Consider the following 15,164-nt stretch of genomic DNA (forward strand, 5'->3'; position numbering starts at 1 on the left):
TAGGACCAAGTGAGGTTGTTTCTCCTTATACTGACTATATAAGAGAACAAACACCTCTGTTATTATGGATGTTTGTCCTCCTAATCCGGATATAATAACGGGCACTTACGTGCATTGTACATTACTTTAAATCATCAACGAGTGAGATTCATTTGTGAATTAACAAACTCGATGGATTGGGTAATGACATTGTATGTAAGGTGTGATGTTGATTATAGAAGGAATCTGTGTCCCGCAAGAAGTCGGGTTGATGATGTCCCCTCGGGAGCTCAAAAGATTGTCATGTAAACCCCGCAGTGGATATATTCCGACATGACGGTGAGGTTGAGTGGTACTACTCAAGGACATAAGAAGTTGATTAATGTAGTTGTCGAAGAACTTGACTTAATCAACGGACATTTGATATCTTAAACACGGGGAGATCAACGAGCATATAATATGGAGCCCATAAACGACACGTAATTTGGGATTAGAGGCGGTAGTGCAACAATGGCCTTTAGTGGAATAAGCCATTTTTGACGGACTTGGGCGTGTGTTCGGGCTAACATGGGAAGCCCAAGCCCATCGAGAGCCCCAACCCTAATTTCTCCTCATGGTCCCTGTTGAAGCCTATAAATAGAATACTTTCTCCGGCGAAATTTACTATTCATTGTTCTGAAAAAGAGGCAAGAAAAGTAGATCTGAATTCGTTTATGATCTTGAGAGAAAGAAGGGGATTGGTTGTAGTATAATATGATATTAGTTTATCTTGACTATAGGGTTACACTAGTACACTTTGTATGTATTGAATAAGACCAAGTGAGGTTGTTTCTCCTTATACTGACTATATAAGAGAACAAACACCTCTGTTATTATGGATGTTTGTCCTCATAATCCGGATATAATAACGGGCACTTACGTGCGTTGTACATTACTTTAAATCATCAACGAGTGAGATTCATTTGTGAATCAACAAACTCGATGGATTGGGTAATGACATTATATGTAAGGTGTCTTGTTGATTATAGAAGGAATCGCGGTCCCGCAAAGAAGTCGGGTTGATGATGTCCTCTTGAGGGGCTCAAAAAGATTGTCATGTAAACCCCGCAGTGGATTTATTCCGACATGACAATGAGGTTGAAAGTGGTACTACTCAAGGACATAAGAAGTTGATTAATGTAGTTGTCGAGAACTTGACTTAATCAACGGACATTCAATATCTTAAACACGGGAGATCAACGAGCATATAATATGGAGCCCATAAACGACATTACCGCAATTTGGGATTAGAGGTAGTGCAACAATGGCCTTTAGTGGAATAAGCCATTTGTTGACGGACTTGGGCGTGTGTTCGGGGCAAACATGGGAAGCTCAAGCCCATCGAGGGCCAACCCTAATTTCTCCTCATGGTCCCCGGCTGTTGTAGCCTATAAATAGAATACTTTCTCTCTCGGTCAAAATTTACTTTTCATTGTTCAAAAAGAGGCAAGAAAAGTAGATCCGAATTCGCTTTCGATCTTGAGAGAAAGAATGGATTGGTAGATCGTAGCCCAATAACGTCCAACTGCTCTAAAGGAAAACAACGTAAGATCAAGAGGTTGATTGTTGATTCGGATTCATAAAGCTTGGATTCTCAGAGTTATCAAAATCGGATCTAAAAGGTATGTTTTCTCTATCCAAATCGTGATAACCGATTGTGTAACGCCCGTATTTTTAAATACGTATTTTTATATTTATTAATTAATTAAATTATTTATTTTCAAAATTGGCCTGACCGACTCGAGATACGCCCCCCGGTTTTGGGCCCGAAGTGTCATGTTGGGCTTAGGTTTGGACCCAAGATATAAACACATTTTTCTGTAAAAATAGGGTTCGAGAGAAAAATAATATATTAAAAAATGGAGGCTGAGATGAAAGTTTTGGATTTCGGAGGTGGAAAGCTAACGCCCTGACTTCGGAGAAATTCGTGGAGCTGTTAGGACCTGTGAGTAGAGTTAACTCTCACCACTACTAGAACTATGATTTTTTTATCTCTTTAGAATTTACGAATTTACTGTCTATATAAACTGATATTGTGTGTAGTTAGATTTTTTTTCCCCGAAACTCGAGTACGGCTACGTATGAATCCTTTACTGTCAAAGTTTTCTTCCTGTTAGATTTCTTTGGTTTAGTTCTGTTTTTCTGTGTTGTTATTTTTCTTATAAATGGAAAAGCTCGTTGGAACTGTTGGAGTGCTCGAACTCCGGAGGTCGGCATGGGCGTTAGTGGAAGCTTAGAGCAAGCTGTTGATGGAGGCCCAAGTAAAATCGCTCAGTTTAAAATCGTCAGTAACAGTTTATACAACTGTTATTGTTGGTTTTCGTTTTTTTTATTGTGGATGATGGGGTTGAAGTGTTGGGGTATTTGTTGGTTGAAATCGGTGTGTTTGAGGTTGGAATGGTGCGGTCGAAGCTCCCAAATGGCGTTAATGGCGGCTCGCCCAAACAGCCTCTGTAAAAAAAAATGGGTTGAACTGTTAGTTGGTTGATTTCGTTGGTTGATGGACGATTGGTTGTAATGGGGTGGTGTAGTGTGTGAGGGCTGTCGAGTGAGGACGGCGGGGAGCTTGGGGAAGCCATTAATGGCGGCAGTAAAACTTTTAGATCTAGTTTGGTGAGGTTTGGATTGTATGAGTTGGGGTTTTTGCTTTAATTAATGTTGTTTGGTTTTGGATTTGGGTAAAAATCGGTTTGATGAAGTGAGGGGTGGTGGCCGATTTGGGGTGGTCGATTTTGGTGGTGGTGGTGGAGAGAATGGGTGAAGGAGATGACACTGTAGCTATGGTTGGGCCTTGGGCCGAACCAATTAGCTACTTGGGCCAGTTCCTTTTTGTTTTAGTTTTGGGCCTTGGTTATTTTGTTTGGGCCCGATCTTATTTTGTTTTAAGTGGGCCGGACCACATCAGTTTTGTGTTGGACCAATTCTTTTTAGCCTTTGTTTTGTGGACCAGTTTATATTAAAGTTTTTGGGCCGAATCCACTTAACTGTTTTGGGCCAGTTCAGTATAAGTTTTTGGGCCGTTTCTAGTATTACTTGGGACCAGTCCATAGGACTTAAAATATATCCAATTGGGTCTTCCAATGTTTAGACTTTCGGGTTCTAAGGTTTGGGCTTGGCCACCGGTCCGAACCACGACCTCGGGTCACGGTCCACGAAGCTATGACTATTTTTCTTCCAAAGCCACGAACCACGGCTTATAACTCCTGACCACGAAACACCTAAAACGATGTTTGACTTTTGACCGCGACGGTTTGACTTTGACTAGGACAGTTTGACTTTGACCATCGACCGTTGACTTTGACGGTTGACTTTGACCTTTGACCATGGACGATTGACTTTGACCTTTGACCATGGACGGTTGACTTTCACCTTTGACTTTGGCGATGACAGTTTGACTTTGACCATGGCATGTTGAGTTTGACCTTGACCATGAGGTGTTGACCTTTGACCGCCGATCGCGTGGATGTTGACTTTTCCAGCTTTTCATATGTTTGTTTATATGGATATATATAGTAATAAAATAATCGGGTCGGATATCAGATAACTCGTACGTAAATTATCTAATTTAGATTTGACGCGAGTAGTGTGTAAAAAGATATTGGGCTTTGATTGTGATGGATTTAATAATCAGACTACGCTTTATGTTGATATTATATGGACATATATTATAATAAAATGCCGCTGGAGCTTCAGATAACTTTGGTTGTCATTATCTAATAAAAAGATTTGACATCGATATTGTGTATTTTTGACACGCGTGACGATATTGAGATGTTAGGAGATATTATATTCTCTAATACGCTATAATATATGTGATACGTTGAGATTGTGACACGATATAATATCTTTAGATAGTTGTATTAATCGCAATATCTTGGAGAAAACGTATATACACTCCATTATTTTATACGCTGAAATGCTAATATAAAGATTGGTGAATATTTCACCGAGTATGGTGTAGTCTGATAAGATATTGGCACGTGAAAGTATGAAATATGGTTATGAGATATATTGAGATATTTCTAGAGATTGTGGCTTAGTCTGATAAGGTAATTGACCGCGCGACGATATAATGGAATGTTTATGAAATCATCAATGTATGACACCGAATAAATTACGAACGAAAATCCTAGAACCGACTACCACAACTCGTTTAGATTTGCCTCATGTGGGCTTATGTGATATGATTGACCCATGTGTTGGGTGTATATATGAGATGTTGATTGACCCATGTGTTGGGCAATCGTAAATTTAATAGTTGGCTTGATATATTCCGTTCAAGAAAATAGAACGATGATCGCTAATATTTTTATGCCGAATAGTGGCGATCTTTACATAGATTTGGCTTCCGCGTGAGGATTTACCCTCGGTGTCTTGCATCCCGGCCAGTGGTGGTTACGCACCGGAGTGGCTCATTATGTAAAGGAGGCATGTGGATGTACATGTTAAGTTGGGTTTTGCGATTGTGGTAGTAGCGAAACTAGGTAAAGACATAGATCGACGTGAATTTTAGGGACACACAAAGAAAGCCCGAAATAATCTAATTATGGTAATATGTTGGTAAATGATATATCTCTAGATAGATGATTTGTATATGGTTGGTGGTTATAGTTTAGTTAGAACTAAAATACGATGGAGAAACTACATGCCTTATTTATTATGAGTATAGTTTGTTGTGTGGTTAGTGGGAAGTTAAAGGCTTCTCGGTGGAGGAACTACCGCCTTTAGTTATTGAACTTAAGGATGTTGTATTAGTCGCCGAAAGTTAAAGGCCTCGATGGAGGAACTAAGCTACCGTATGGATTGTGTATGTATATGTATATTATATGTTGTATTTTAGGGCTACTACACACCAAAGATTTTATAATGTCAATCTCGATTTGCATGTTTGCTTATCGGGTGTGTTCATCCAATGAACATAGTTGATAAGTTTTAACAGTTTTAATGTTGAAGAAGATTGGTTCGCGGCTTGTGGTTTCATAAGCAATACAGATCTCGGATGTGTCTTGTTTTCCTTTGAGGTGATATAGATTTCCAACAGATAATGTTATTTGCATTTTCATTTGTAAATTATTTTTGAAATGAATAGACCGGTTGTTTAAGTTAAAAAATTTTATTGGTTTTAATTATCCGTTATATTTAAACCGCTTTTATGGGTTTTCGAGAGAGGAAGTCGCCACACCTCGAAATCAAGAGTCGGAACAAATAATGTTTTTCCAAATTCATCAAAATTGGGGTGTGACATTGATTCAATTTCACGCGTGGTTCTCGTAGTTTGTAGAAATATTGTATTCTGAATAACGGTTCCTATAGGTTGTTGTGGTGTTGTGTGGTTTTGTAATTAAAGTTTGAGAATCACTCATCTTCTAAAATTGAAATCGCTTTTTGTTCAGGAGGAGATTCATGAGCTTCTCTTGAGTTTCGCAAAAGTCAGTGCCACTGTTGTGAGACTTTAAGGAGGGGATCCACTGGTAAATTTCTTCCATTATTACTTGAGAAATTGTAGAAGTAGCTTATGTAGACAATGTATATTTTTATAGCAAAATTTATGTGAAAGAGCCTTCCATTTGTAATGTATTTGGGAGAGGTGGAGAGGAGATGGAGTTCGTGCAACAACGAATTCAAGTGAAATTCATAGTGTCGAGTTTGTGCAAAAATGTGATCAATGTTCACGATTATGCAGGCATCACTAGTGCTTCAGGAATAGCAGTAGGTTGGAATACCATTGACTCATCGTGGTGTTTCAAATAGTGTTAGGTTTCTGACAGGTGATTGACTCATCGTTGTTAGAATAAGATTGTTGTGAATCCCATAGCTGTAGTAGTCCGAGTTATAACTTGATGGTTGATATAATGTGACCATAGTCTGAGCAGAATTTAATGACATTAAGTATGAGTAAACCTTCAGTTGGGTACTTCTACATGTTGTTGGTCTTCATGCAACTAGCACAAACTAGGTAGGTTAGATGCAATCCACTTTGTATTGATGAAAGTAATTAATTAGAAGGTTCAATCATATCCCCTACTATACATTTGTTGCTTTGAACTACCCTTTTTGTAGCATTGTTGATTGTTGTGTTTGAAAGGAGACAACGACTTGAGGTTCATTTGAATGAATTTTTGTATGGATTGCTGCTATGGGTATGGGTAAAATTGATTGGAGTGGGGAGTTAATCATTTTGGGACCCTTAAGATAATAGTGGTAGGGTATTCTAATTGATTCTCCATATAGATTTGTAGTGTATGTGAATTCACGTTGTTAAAAGAAAACGAACAATCTTTTAATTTAAATGAACATAATTAGACTTATTTCAGGTCTTTTATTCACCCAAATAGGTTGCATGCATGATTTTTATTTTTATTTTAAATAATTTTGGTCAGATTCGTCAATTGGTATGAATTTCGATTCCATTAAATTCTAATGAACCCAATTCACTATTTCCTCTTTTTCTCCATTCCGATTTAAATATGATGCATGATTTTAATTTTGATAAGATTCTTCAATTCCGTAAGTTTGCTATTTATTTCGAGTTTTTATGTCTTCCTTGACTTCTTCATACCATTCTATTTACGTCGAATTTAATCTTTCGAATAATTTGCATTTAATTATATAACTGTATCTCGATGTTTTTTAATTAGGTATCCAACAATTTACTACTTTTAGTCTTTGTCATACTCTTTTGTTAGAGCTCCTTTCAAACCAAAGAATTATTTCAGGTATAACATTTGGTTTACTTCTATTCTTAGAGCTTCTTTAAATCATCATTTCAATTGTGTCATTCTTTATTTTTGTGCGTATTTTGTGTGCTTCCATTTTTTTGGGAATTTACCATTCCTAGATTATCATGGTGAAAGGGCAAATTGGGGATGTGAAGGTTGAATGGCATAAACATGGTGAATGAACGAATTGCAACAGCTAGTATGTGCTTTTAATTGATATCATAATCACTTTTAAACTACGTTTTAAATATCACCAATATTTGTTTTTGTTAGGTTGTTTTTCCTACTACATATCTAGCATTATATTGGTTAGGGTTGTTTGTTCTTGGCAAGTACAACGATGGTAGAGTTCTTCTTTTCTAGCTCTTTTTGACATAATGGTCTTACTATGGTGCTTTCTTAAATGCATCTTAAGTTTTTAATGCTCTTCTTAGTTTACTACATTTTTGGGTGAGTTATTTATGTTCTTAGGCCGGGTTTAGACATTACAATTCTCATCACATCTTTGACACCTTAGCTATTAAGACGGCTGTTAAAAGAGATTCAATTTGACACATTTAACACCATGCAACAACAAAATTGGTGTGACAGTTATTGATTCCATTGAAGGTTGTTTGTCACCCATTTGTTAAATATTTTATTTGTTGATCAATATTTTTACTTTGAGAAGGAAGAAAGAGTGGGGCAATTCCAAGCTGCGCACCCACAGATAAAGATTTTTAGATTTTCAGCTTGGTCAAATCCTATGCAAAGATACAAATCCATATGTTATTTTTAGCTAGCGGGGTGACAGTGAACTATTTTGAATGGGTTCAAGTACTGTATAATACTAAATATTTGTGACTTAGAACTTTCATATACCTCTGTCTTTATAATGAGGAAAATACCTGTTCATTACATTTTTTTTCCAGAACATTCAAGGTTTTATGGGGGGAGATGAGAAAGTTAACAATGAGCTGCAGAGGTACATGAGACCATAGTTCGTGATTTCGAACGAAACTCCGGAATTCCGCTTGGAATTTCGGTTTTCTAAAAAATTGGAATTCCAAATATAGTGTTGAAATAATCGAAATTCCGAATGTAATAGGGTCGAAATTTACTGGATTTCGGTTTTTGGATTTACCGGAATTCCTAGAATTCCGAAATCCCGAACTATGCATGAGACGCGCTTTTGCACTTTTGTTCGGTAATATCAAGGCAATGTGCCAATCTCAGGGTTGTAGCCTTTGAATGGGTGCCTTCACATTTAGAGTCAGTCGGTTCTCTCACCCACCTCTTAAGGGGTTGGGAAGCATAAGATCAATGCATTTTTCATCATAGTTTAAGAACGTATTTATGAGTCAGTTTTAACTTATGTATTCCCTTTTTATCATTTGAATTTATTTCTTAAGTTTGGGTTATTAAAGTGAACATTAAAAGATGATATGCATTTATTTATTAAGCTATAGAGCACTCCGGGAGCTAGAAAAATTAATGAATTAGGGTTTGAGCTTAATTGGTTGCTTTACCAGTGGACTATATTTCCTTTTCTTCATAACATTTAGATCTTCCTATGCCTACAAAGATATGCCAATAGGCCTGCATACTGGGGAAGTAGCTGGACCCTGAACCTGTTCAGGATGATATAGTAACAATACAAACGTGTTGGATTCATGCGTATTTCGCTTTATTTAAGCTGCTGGAGATGTGTGTTAATGATCCATCTATTTCTTATGAGCATCATCTTCTTTTCATATCTACTTATTGACAAGTATGAACAAGTTGGCCTATTTTTTCCCTATTCTTTACGGGGACTTTTTCTCAAGCCTGCAAAGCAAATCGTAGCTATTTGGGGAGTGGGTGAGAGAGAAGGGGGAGAGTGTTTTATGTCATCTGGCACATTGTTCATAAGCATAGTAAGCTTGCCTATATAAGACTTCTATAAACTCACTTTAGCAGAGTGAAATAAATAATGACACTGATCCCATGCTACCAATGGAGATGGTCTTTTGGGAAGTTATTTCATAAAAAAGAAGAACATGCGTATCGCCATTGTGCCTAGAGTGTCGACTAGCACGAGCATTTCTAGTCTATCTAATAAGATAGGGTTTTTTTTCCACTACAGGACAAAATTATAATAAAGGACGGTCCAGATCATTCCTATCACCATCCAACCGATGTTGTGTACCTCATCAACCTCGAGATAAGAGTTCGAATTTACTTTTTGAAACGCGCCCAGTCGCGAGTTCTAGTCAGAGCCTAGCATCAATTTCGATTTTTTTTTTGGGTTAAATCTTATTAAAGATCGCTCATTATTAAAACTTGCGAGAGATCTACATTCGTTTGTGTGCTTCCAAAATCTCATCATCTCTCGACAAATTCAACATCTACGAAACCAGAGCAGTAAGTAAAAAAAAACTCTAGCTTTCAATCTCTAATATGAATTTATCGTGTGTGTGCATATATTTTATTTAAGAGGAAGCGATTAATTTAAATAGACCGTTCAGAAGCAGGTGAAGGCAATTGCTTACTTCGTTCCACTGGTGGGCTTACTTTTGTTGCTAAAGTCTACGGGCATTGTCGGTTGGTTACTGGTTGGTTACTTTTTTTTTTTTTTTTAATCTTTTTACATTCTACTTACATCGAAGTGTTCATTTGGATAATCCACTTCCTGTTATTAATGTCATTAGCAAGTTTTTTTATGAAACTTGGTAACAAAATTATTTAGTTCAGACTAGAAACCACCAATTCTCTTGAGCTTGTTTGTTTCGCTAGCAATGGTATATACTGGCTCGGTCGGTCGTTGAAAATGAATCACTTTATTGAACGTATATACTGACTGCTTTATTGCCTTTATTTGTTATGTGGGATTTTTTCTTATGTATTTGATTATTATTACTGTTGTACGTTGTGGCCTTTTTTTTAGAGAGTGTGTGCAGAATCATTACACATAGTATTAAATCAGTTGGTTCATCTTCCGAGTTAGAATGAGATTGGTAGTGATCAGTGATTAGTGAACTATGAGAATCAGTTGCCTACTTAATGGGAGTGTAGAGAAATGTGTTATTGTATAAATAAGTTATAAATAATTACTGAAATTGCCAATCAGTTGTTCGCAAGAATGCTCTTGGATTGATGAGGTTGGAAACTAGTCTACCAATTTCATATTGAAAACTAAATTAAGGAGAAAATTTTTGGTGGAGAATATAGTGAACTATTTAACACTTCGTATTCAAACATTTATGTGGAAGGCCACATTATAAATTGAGTAAACACAAGCAAAGAACCATAGACAACATATACGATTCTTTAGTTCTCATGTTTTATTTGCAAGATGTACGTTATGATTTTTAACGTATTATATTGTGTAAAATATAAGATACCTTTGTTTTCTGTTACGTGTTTTTTTTTTTTGATTTTAGCTTGGGGACATCATGGGGTGAGGGCGTGAGGCCAGTGAAGTTGATGAACACATTGTACGTTATCCCAAGGGAAATGAAAGGAAACCATGGGTTACATCTCTGTTAAGCTTGCAGACCGAAAATGACCTAAAAGTTACATCTCTGAACTTAAAGTGGAAAGCAGCACTCAATGCGATACAAATGAAGCACTTCTAGCTCCAGGATTGGAAATTTACTCCTGGCCAGGTTAATGTGATAGGGAGTATGGAAGAAATTCCAAAAATTATACCAATATGCAAGTTATTATTGGAACATAAATGCCCTAATTTAATTCAGGAAGAGGTAATAGTTTGTTCATACCTTATTGATGTGTTGATACTACTCCTTAAGATTACTTCATCTTCAAATATCCATTTTTTTATCAACAGAGGATGTTGCTCAATTAGATAACAGGCTTGGGTCGTTTGGAGATGAGTGTGATGAGAAAGAGAATGGTAGATTTCTTGAATATAGTTGGGAAAACATTGGAATCTTTGATGATCTTGACAACATGTTTAGGTAATATGACATATATCTTGGTTTCTTGACACGTGATTTAATTACTACTTCTCAAGACCTATTAACATTGGATTGGATCTTCTGGGCTTATCATGCAAATCGTTTGTTATATCATTTTTAAGTGATGATTCTGCAGAAATGATGAACCTATATTTGGACGTGAAAGTCTTGGTGATGTAGAACTCTGGTCATCCTCTGCAGATCTATTCATCAGTCCAACAAAGTCATTCCCTATATGCTCCCCTAATTTGGGTATGAATGCATTGAGTATGGCAGAACATGAAATGAAGCTGGAGTTTGTGCAACATGAAGACCACCCTCTGACCTCTGGCTTTTGTTGTCAGGTTTCATCTGAGTGCAACAGAATTAGTAGAATTAGTCCCAGGTGAAAAATTATGCAGAGTTTTCTTTAATGTTTAATGAGTTGTCTTATAGTTTTAGAAGTAATTTGTGTTATATATAAATATGAAGTTATATATCTTGGTATGGTTGATCTATGAGGATTGTATTGATTTGATTTTCAGGTTATGATAGGATTTAGGTTTTTGAAATGTTGAAAATACAGAGACTGCTAGATTTTTTTATTTAATTTTTTTTTTGAAGACATTCTTTCCTTATTTTCCTCATTCTCATTCTGATATGTGTTGAATTAATGAATGTGTAAGGGGCATGTGTAATGAGTTGGTTGGTGAGAAATGAAATGCATAGAATTGCCTAAGCTCACTTAAGTATGCGCTTGAAATGATTATGAAGTATAAAACTATTGGAAATGGTTATATCATCGATTCAGTGCTACCATAGAGATGGTCTCCTGGGGTGTTATTCAAAAGTAATGTGTCTAGAGTGCCGACTGGCACGGGCATTCACTAGTATCTAATAAGATAGGGTTTTTTTTAGCACTAAAGGACAAAATTATAATAAAGGATGGTCCGGATCATTTTGAGCAAGATCTAACGGTCGAGATGTGCGATTTAATTTTTGAATCGGGACATTAACGAGAACTAGTTATTTTGGCTTTGTTTCCATCGTGGTCGCAAGTTCAACTCACTGTACCACGAACTGGATTTCCTCTCTCATCATTCACCTCTCACAACCTCACGCAACACTCGAGCAAAGCGCTTAGATAATTTCAATTACAAATTAAGCTCAAATTGATTCGAATTTCATTCATCGGAGAAAATTAAAGGATGGAGGGGAATGGGAAATATTTTCTATTTGGCTGCTTTTCTATTTCAAACTGAGATTTTTTTACCACAAAACTTTGGTTTTTAAATTTTTGATAGTTTTTTTCAGTTGCGTTATATAGAGGTGGGTTTCACTAAGTTTGTGTCGGTGCTTATATGATTAGTAATGCAAACTTCTTGCTAGACAAAACTTGAGTAGCCATGACAAATAGTACTTTACAATTGTTTCAGGTTCCCAATGCCCCCATCTATGTACAAATAATTGGTCAATTCGACTATTTCCTCTTTCTCTCCATTTCTTTGATTAGATTAAATAAGTTTTCTTTGGTCGACTATTTATTTTGAGTGTGTTTTCCTTAAATTCAACTAAGTGAAAATTTTTATTTCATTCCATTTACATGAATGTAAACAATATATATATTCCATTCTATTTAGTATTTACAATGATTAGCAGAAAATTCTCGACTGTACCAATTCGATTATTTTTTCTTTTTTTCTATTTCTATTTAAATTCCAATTGTTGTATATGTTGGTTTGATTTTGATTATATACAACTTTCTTTGCTTAGATTTTTTAAGTGAGCTGAATTTCGGTTCTATTCCTTTAGTTTTTTATTTGCTTTAGCATATTGATTTCAGTTATAACTATTTCGTCTCATCCTTCTTCATACAGATAGCTATTCTAGTCTATTGAGTTCGAATTTAAGCTCCTAATCTAATGTGCATCTAAGCTTCTAATCTAATGTACATCTAATTATTTAATTATATCATGGCGCTTTCCAATTAGACTTTCTACTGTTCTACCATTTTCTGCTTTTAATTGGGAACTCCCTTCAAACCAAAACCAGTATTTTAGGTGTAATATTTTGCTCGTTGTTGTTCTTAGAGCTCCCTAGCTTTATTAAACCATCATTTTAGTTATGACATTATTTATGTTATAAGGTTTAGACATTACACTTTCTATTACGCCGCATCTTTGACACATTTAACACCGTGCAACAACAAAATCCAGTACTCATCCCAAAAATATTTTTGACTCCCTCAATTTTGGAGTTGCCTTTCAAACTATCAAAACGACAATTCCCTATTCGACTAGCTTATGCTATTACAATTAATAAGACGTCGCAGGGCCAGTCAGTGAAGTATGTTGACATTGATTTGAACATCACTTCTTAGTCATGGACAATTCTATGTGGCTATCTCCATATGTACTTCTTCAAAAAGAATATTTGTATTTCTTTCGCCAAATACAAGAAATTGTACTACAAGAAAAGGTGAGTGGGAAATTAAAGAACCACACCCTACTTTTATTCTTCAATATAATAGTTATAGCATGATACCTATTATGTTGTATCTATGTAAGTTTTTATGATAGTTTTTTTATTTTCGACAAAACAACTCCATATGCTAAGGCTATTTTTATTGCATGGTCCACTGGTAAATGATAACCCCTATAAACTGATTATTATTATCTTTTTGTCCCAATAACATGCTACTTGGAAGATTCTGGTACTTGGTTGAATTCGCATTTGTAGGTTGATATATTACCATAAGAAGGAAGACAAAATGGAATGTAGTTCCAAGTGGCGCATCACAGGTAAAGATCTTCAGCTCTCTTATTTTAATCAAGTTTCACCCCTGCTTACATAAAGGTACTTATATTGGCGAATGAACATTGCTTATGAGTATTTTTATTAGGATGTACTTTAGTTTTTCAATTTATTTCATGTAGTCATTGATGGTTGCCATGATAAAAAGTTTGCTACATGCAGTTATTTCCTTTTGAGAATAGGAAAGTTTTCCTATTGAGAACCATCCCCTTTGTAAACAAAATGTTAAAGGTACCAAGTTTGGGAAAAATCATATTTATGTGGTTTGCTTGCAGGTACCAAGTTAAATTGTTATAAGTTTTCAGCAACATGTTAGGAAGTTCGTACAGTCATTGGTCCGTGGCGCATTAATCTATAAGGGAGGACAATAGTCTACAACCATCTAAAGTTGATACAGGACTTCCAAATCAATTTCAAGTTAGTACCAAGTAAGATGTATAGGGGAGAAGGAGAGAAATGATGAGCTCAGTGAACCAAGTGTGTATATATATATTCCTTTCGTTACAAGAATTAATCCAAGGTGAAATATTATGTGAAGTCATCTTTAATGTTTAATGAGTTGTCTTTTATCTTTAGAAGTAATTTGTGTTATGTATAAATGTAAAATTATAAATCTTGGCAGGGTTGATCTATGAGAATTGGATTGTTTTGATTTTCAGGTTATGGCGGGATTTAGGTGTTTAAAATGTTGAAAATACAAAGGAGATTCTACCCGATTCCCGATTATATATGTGTGTGTGTGTATGTTGAATTCTGATGATGTTTTTAATTCAAGTCTCTCCCCTTATTTGTTCCTCATTCTGATGTGTGTTGAATTATCAAGGTGTAAGGGGTATGTGTAATGAGTTGGTTTGTGAGAAATGAAATGCATAGGATTGCCATAACCTCACTTTAGTGTACGCATAAAATGATTATGAAATATAAAACTGCTAGAAATGGTTATAGTATCGATCCAGTGCTACCATGGAGATGGTCTTTTGGAGAGTTATTTAAATGCAATGTGTCTTGAGTGCCGACTGGGACGGGCATTAACTAGTCTATATAACAAAGAAGGGTGGAGTGGGTTGACAAATTCCACCTCATAAGGTGATACGTGGTCGTGTCACCCCCTAACCATAGCCACTAAAATATTTTTCTGGGGTGAGTATAAAAGTTTTTCTTACCTCACCCACCCCACACAAAAAATGCCTTGACTGTTTTTGGGCTGAACTTTTATGGGTTGTTGGGATCTGGAAGCATGAGTATGGGCTTATTTTTTAAAAAATTTAGGGCGGGCGCATCGCATATACATGCACGGTTTGGCGTGCGTATCTGTGCCGAAATGTAGAGAGGGGGGCAGATGCGCATCGGTGGCGCCAAAGGCACGCGGTATCCGCGCCGCACGGGGATACACGCCGCCGAGGCCGAAGGTGCATGTATCTGTGTAATCGGGGGATGGATCGCGGCGTCTGTTTCCTAAAGTAGCGATATCTCTCGACGGCACGGGCAAATACTTGTAACTTATACATCAGTAAAATTAATATTATGTATTATTTCTGTTAGGAAACTTATTCAAAAAATATACTTATTGTTAAGTAAACAAGAAAATCAAATTGATATAACAAATATATTATGAACAAACTTTTAGTTCAACGAATAAACTTAATTTACCAAGGAAGAATCTGTCTTAAGTTGTTAGGAATATACAACTTAATTG

General features: G+C 36.1%; 1 long non-coding RNA gene across 1 annotated transcript; it reads left to right on the plus strand.

The window, feature by feature from the left end:
• The first annotated feature begins 9,814 nt into the window (after positions 1 to 9,814).
• On the plus strand, positions 9,815 to 11,447 carry LOC147484778 (uncharacterized). The gene is made up of 3 exons (XR_015205944.1): positions 9,815 to 10,459; positions 10,546 to 10,675; positions 10,812 to 11,447. It is a non-coding gene; the product is annotated as an uncharacterized LOC147484778 (long non-coding RNA).
• The last annotated feature ends 3,717 nt before the right edge of the window (positions 11,448 to 15,164 follow it).

Source organism: Coptis chinensis, chromosome 8 (genome assembly GCF_015680905.1).
Source record: "Coptis chinensis isolate HL-2020 chromosome 8, ASM1568090v1, whole genome shotgun sequence".
In the NCBI taxonomy this organism is placed as follows: Eukaryota; Viridiplantae; Streptophyta; class Magnoliopsida; order Ranunculales; family Ranunculaceae; genus Coptis; species Coptis chinensis.